This window comes from Monodon monoceros, unplaced genomic scaffold (assembly GCF_005190385.1).
Source record: "Monodon monoceros isolate NGI ecotype Baffin Bay Population unplaced genomic scaffold, NGI_Narwhal_1 Super_Scaffold_4, whole genome shotgun sequence".
NCBI classification, from domain to species: Eukaryota; Metazoa; Chordata; class Mammalia; order Artiodactyla; family Monodontidae; genus Monodon; species Monodon monoceros.
The window spans coordinates 46,611,014-46,617,465 of NW_021703781.1; the positions used below are offsets into that span (position 1 = coordinate 46,611,014).

At 34.4% G+C, this 6,452-nt stretch overlaps 1 non-coding gene across 1 annotated transcript; it reads left to right on the top strand.

Moving 5' to 3' along the window:
• Positions 1 to 541: 541 nt before the first annotated feature.
• Positions 542 to 602, top strand: LOC114883509. Its single transcript, XR_003790603.1, has one exon. It is a non-coding gene; the product is annotated as a U7 small nuclear RNA (small nuclear RNA).
• Positions 603 to 6,452: the final 5,850 nt, after the last annotated feature.

The window sequence follows — 6,452 nt, forward strand, 5'->3', positions numbered from 1 at the left end:
GATAGCATGTATTGGTATATGTGGAGTCTAAAAAAGCCAAACTCATAGAAACTGAGAGCAGAATAGTGGTTATCAGGGGTCAGGGGTTGAGGGCTGGGCAAACTGGGGAGATCTTCATTAAAGGGTACAAACTACAAACTTGCAGTTACAAGATGAGTGAGCTGTGGAGATCACTATAATCTAGTGCTTATAGTTAACAATACTGTATTATACACCTCAAAGTTGCGAAGAGAGTAGATCTTAAATGGTCTCCCCGTAAAAAAAAGAAATGATAATTATGCAACATGAGAGAGGTATTAGCTGATGCTATGGTGGTATTCATATTGCAATATATAAATGTATCAAATCAACACACTGTACACTTTAACCATACACAATCTTATATATCAATTATATCTCAATAAAAATAATAAAATAAAAATTTTTAAAAGGTGATAAATTTTGTATATGTAACAGTTTTTCAGAGATTCCATTGGTATGTTTCAGAGATTTTTTTTCCCTCAATACAAACTACATGAAACCAATTTAAAATACTCTGTGGAAGTGTTACAGCTCTTTTAGAATTTGTCTAGCAGGTTTTTTGGGCCACATGGGAAACCACCTCCTTCCCCCCCCCAAAAAAAATACTCTGTGGAAACATGTATGCTAATATTCATAAACAAGAATGCCTGTGTAGTAGACTTTCTACTTTATGAAAAGAGAGTGATATAAAACATCTGGCCGCACATTAGGAACATAACTCAACCCCCAGTGAGACAAAATCTGTGATATAAATATATGTTTTTTCTACTCATGCTTTTAAAACAACATACAACCTTATGATGGGCATTTTTCAGGACTTCCACTTAGCCCAATGGTCACCATGGTAACAATGTGAACACACTGATTTGTATGCACTTTCTCATCTAAGGCTGAATGACCAGAGTAGGCTACTTGGCACCTGATATTTCCAGATATAACAACACATGCTCTCCCCAGAGTTCATAAAATTGCTCCTCCGTCAATCTGAATCAGTTGATATGGTAGCCAAAATGGCTGGTTGGTGTTGCTGAAAATCCTGATACTTCTGGCATCTTACACACCAGAGCAGACCAATTTTACCGTATGTTTTTCAAAGTGGCAGGGCACTGGCTACGCCCACGGGTCTTACATGGTGATTGGTTGCAAGATAGATAATTGGATAGAATCATGTAGATGATTAAACAGGCATCTAGGTAGAAACCAAAAACATTTGAAATGTGGGTAATAAATTAATATTTTTATCCAGATGTTGAATCTTATATAGACACAAGGTAAATTTTTCATTCATAGCAATTTTGAAGTAGAATGATAACTACTGCTTTTCTCCTTTTCACCTAAGCTGGCTCTAAAATTCACTCTCAAGAAGAGAGTAAAGATTTTTATGAGGGAAATTGGCTAATGTTAGCTGATCAGTACATACTAGTTTAATGAATGAATATAAAACTAATGCCAGTTAGTATTTTTAACAGGGAGTCCCGATAGAAATTCAAAAAAGAATATTTATAATTTGTAAAGTATAATCACAAGAATTTAATTTTTAGTCTAGTTAGAAAGTTTATGATTACTCCAGTTTTATAGATGAATAAATATGAGGTTATGCAACTCAAAGACATATAGCAGGTAAGTGGCAGAATAGAATTCAGTATAAGGTTTTCTAATGGTAACTCTCACATCTTTTATAATTCAATATGGTGCTCAATATAGTAGATGAGTTCAAAATAATGCTAAGGCAAACTATGAGGTGAAGTTTTATTTATTTATTTTATTGCTGTTTCTGCAGAATTTGGAAGAGTTTGAATAATATTTAAGGTCCCAAATGTCAAAAACAAAATTGTAATGATTTAAGAAGAAAATACAGGAAACTGTCTTTTACCCACGGATAGAAAAGAAGCCTTTTCATAAAAAAACACAGAAAAGAACAAACCACAGGGCTTCCCTGGTGGCGCAGTGGTTGAGAATCTGCCTGCCAATGCAGAGGACACGGGTTTGAGCCCTGGTCTGGGAAGATCCCACGTGCCGCAGAGCAACTAGGCCCGTGAGCCACAGCTACTGAGCCTGCGCGTCTGGAACCTGTGCTCCGCAGCAAGAGAGGCCGCAACAGTAAGAGGCCCATGCACCGTGATGAAGAGTGGTCCCTGCTCGCTGCAACTAGAGAAAGCCCTCGCACAGAAACGAAGACCCAACACAGCCAAAAATAAATTAATTAATTTAAAAAAAGAACAAACCACAAGTAAAAGATTTTAACTTTACTGCATTAAAATTAAAATTTTATTTATTACAAAGAACCCACAGATAAATTCAAAAGGTGAGTCAAAGACTGAAAGAAGTTATTTGCAATGTATACAACCAAAAAGAATTGTTATTCTGAATTTTTAGGGAAAGTTTACAACTGAATAATCCAACAGAAAAACGAACAAAGGAACAGGAATACGAAACTATGGTCAACTTTGCTAGAAATGCAAATTAAATAACAGGAGGAAATGCAGATTTAACCAATAAAATGCAATTTCACGTAGGTTACTTTGGTAGAGTCATCACCCTTGAGAGAAGCATTGACCCAGAAACAGTGACTTTGAAGGCAGCCAGATCAAGACAACATTTCAGAGAGAGAGCCAAGGGAAATAAATGCACTCACTTCACTCCCCTACCTCATTCTGATCTCCTGCCAAAGCTCCCTATTGGCTTAAATGAACCAGAAACTAGAGAGATATGGACATGTGGATATAGTCCATATGGCCAGACTGCCAGCACACGTCTGATGAGGCAGGGTAGAGAGTGTATCTGGAAGGATGGATCAAAGATATTTGACACAGAGGCTCTGATGCTTGGTGCCCTGCCCAAATGACAAATGTCTACAGTTATTAAATGTTAAAAAATGTATAATGCACATACATGACAAAACAATTTTTAACTAGGAAATGGAAAACTTTTACATTAGTATTTTTAAAAGTCTAGTTTTAAACACTATATTAAAATTCCTCTTTTGATTCAAATGCATAAATTATCTTTCTACTGGGAACATACTTTACAAAACAACCTATTCTCAAAGTTAGATTACAAAAATAGAGCATTTTAGTCCATAATACCAATTTCAAATAGTACTATTTTTTGATGCTTTACAAAAAGAGTCCTCGAGGGATCAATTTTAAAAAATAATTTCCTAGAAACAGTACAGAGAAGTATATTTATTCTCACTGTTCTACAAGATTTTTTATGTTCTTTGAGGCATACCTTGGAGATATTGCAGGTTCATTCCAAACCACTGCAATAAAGTGAGTATTGCAATAAAGTCATGAATTTTTTTGGTTGCCCAGTGCCTATAAAAGTTATGTTTATACTATACTGTAATCTGTTAAGTGTGTAATAGCATTATGTCTAAAAAGATATACATACCTTAATTAAAAAATAATGCTGTTAGAAAAATGGTGCTGATAGACTTGCTCTGTGTAGGGTTGCTACAAACCTTCACTTTGTAAAAAATGCAGTATCTGTGAAGTGCACTAAAATGAAGTATGACTGTAATTTATTTTCATTTGACATTGTTTGCTTTTGGCTTCTGCAAGTAATAATCTAAAATGTGAGAGTTCATTTTACTCACTTGACTGCACTTTTAATTATACCCTTATGGCACTAAAGGAGCATCTACACAGCCTAGTTCTCTCTTGATTTAGATGGAAGTACATAAACTGAAATCTAGTGAAAGTATCTCTAACAGCTTTCAACTGAGTTTGAAAATGCTTTTCTTTACAGTATGAGCTAGATGGTATCTATATCAGTTAAGGTAACCCAAACGAAACAAACTTTTAGTTCTTAGTAGTCTAATGAAATTCAACAATTCATCCAATGCATATTTTGAGTATCTTCTAAGTGTTCCAGATTTTTGAGCTACATCACTGAATTATAGAGAAAGATTTCTGGGCTCCTAAAGCTCACATTCTGGCCGTGGAGACAAGCAATATGTAATAAACATAATAAATATATGAATTGCATAGTATGTTAGAAATGGATATATGCTACAGAGAATGGAAAAAGTAAAAGAGATAAGAGGGACTGGGTTGTGGGGCATATTGCAGAGTTAGGATTAGCTTCATTGAGAAGGTAATATTTATATCAAGATGTGAAATAAGTGTGGGAGGTGACCAAGCTGGAGGAAGAGCTTTCCAGAGAGAAAAGCCATATTCTATATATAAGAGAGTGTGCATGTCCTGAAATTAAAAGACAAGTGTTACTTAGCTGGTATATCATATTTTTCACTTAACCTCTTCTTTATTACATCTAAAACACCATACTTCCTCACCAAGAATTCTGGTTCTCAAATACAGTGGAGATGATCGAATAAGAATAGTCTCATAATTACCCATTTGCTTTACCTCTTATTCCATATGTAATACCAATACTATTACCACCAATTATGATTACTGAAAATAGTTAAGAAATTTTTTTGGTTGTTCCCATTTCCTCTATTTTCTTGTGGCTTTCAGCATTGTATGTTGCATATAAGAGCATATAGCCATTACATAGTATATTCTCTCCCTTCTATTTACATTCAGTATTAATTCTATAAGTAAGTGTATATTTGATGCTCACCACCAGTTTTATATTGATGTATCTCTATACATATTGATTTTCTGAAGTTTGTTATTTAATTCCTCAGAAAGGGGACACGGCAAGAGTATTTCCTGAGTTCTTGTATGCTGATAACATACATGCTATCTATACTTGAAAGTCAGTTTTGCTGGGTATAAAGTCCTTTGCTAAAATATTTAAAATATATTAATCCAATTTGTTGTGGTATAAAGTACTAGTGTCAAATAGTTTGAAGATAATCTAATATTAGTTCTCATTTATTTTTTGTCTAGGCACCCAAATACTTTATTTTAGGGTCCATACTAAAGAAGTATCTTTCTGTTGATGGTTCTAGGTTGATATTTGTAGGTACACAGTATACTCTTTCAAATTCTAGTAACAGATATCTTATTTTTAATTCAGAAAAGTTTTCTTGAATTAAAGTTTATCATGTTTTTTTCCCCTTGCTTTGGCATTTTCTTCAGAAATGCATATTATTTGTGTGTTGGATTTTCTTTGTCTATCTTCAGTATTGGTTTTTTCCTCAAATTATTTTCATCTCATTTTCTTATGTGTTACTCCTTTTTATTTATATTAAGACATTATTTACTGTGTTTATTCATTTTTGTCCACTGTAGTTTTTAGTCCAGTGTTAATTTCTAAAATTATTTCCCCCCTTATTTCTAATTCTTGAGTTCTGTCTTCTCATTTCTGAGTTTTTCAAATTCTGATTTATGTGGCTCTTTATATCACATCATTTTTTTAACATATTTTTGTTTGTTTTGAAATAGTAAGTTACAGTTTAAATCTGTTTTATGGGATGCCTATCTGGTATGCTTTAGTTGTCTATGGGAATACTATTTTGTTCTATATTCTCTCTTTTGTTTTATAGTAATTTTGTGTGGGATTTGTTCCCAATACAGTATATACTGGTCAATTTTATTTGCAACTAGTTTTCTTGGACTTTTAGAAGGCAGAATTCAGAATATCTTTTCTAGTTTAACAGGCCCCCCACCCCCTTTTCTATTGTATTCACATAGTGTGCGAGAATATGGTGATTTGCTTTCTGAAGTTTTCTAGCTCTGTCTCCCTCTCAATTTTTATTTTGACCTTCTCTGTCCTTTGTCTCCATTGTCCATACCCTTTTCAATTTTGATTCCACTCCCACCAATTTCTCTTCAATGTTGAGCCCTCTCTTGGAAGAGAGTCCTGCTCAGTGTAAAGAGTTCACAAGAGCTACTGCTCAATTTCTTTAGACTTTTCCATGGGTCCCTCGTGTGTCTCTACTCTTAGAGTGGTCAAAACCCTTGTTAGCTTTAGATGTTGTTCTCACGTTGACACCCCCTGCTTTTCAGTGAGTACCTGGGTTATTTGGGATTCTATATTCTTTAGGTCACTCCATTTTTCAGTCACTCCATTTGTGCTTCTTCCTTCAGAAATTATGACACTAGGAAGTTCTAGAAATTGGTGAATTTTTTGGTCACAAACTTGTACTTTGGGGTTAGAGGGAGCACTATTTTTGTTATCCATAGGTTTTTAGTTTTATTATCTAGTTGCTCTATCTAAGGGGATTGGGAAGTTACCTAAACCATACTTCCTCTACTGCCTTCCTAGAATCTCCCTCATCTTGCCTTTTAGGATTAAAATACATCTGTTTAAATTTTCACCTCATGGAAGACTTGAAAACATTATCTCAAAACATTATCTCATTTTTCCCATGGACTTCTGGAGTCCATAAATTGCCACAAGCATTCTCATGACAATTATCCAAGAACAACCTCTAAGATGATGAGCTGCCCTGTTTAGAGGATCACTTTCAGTAATTTTTCTTAGCTGAATTCTTGCTATGACTCAGACCTTTTGAA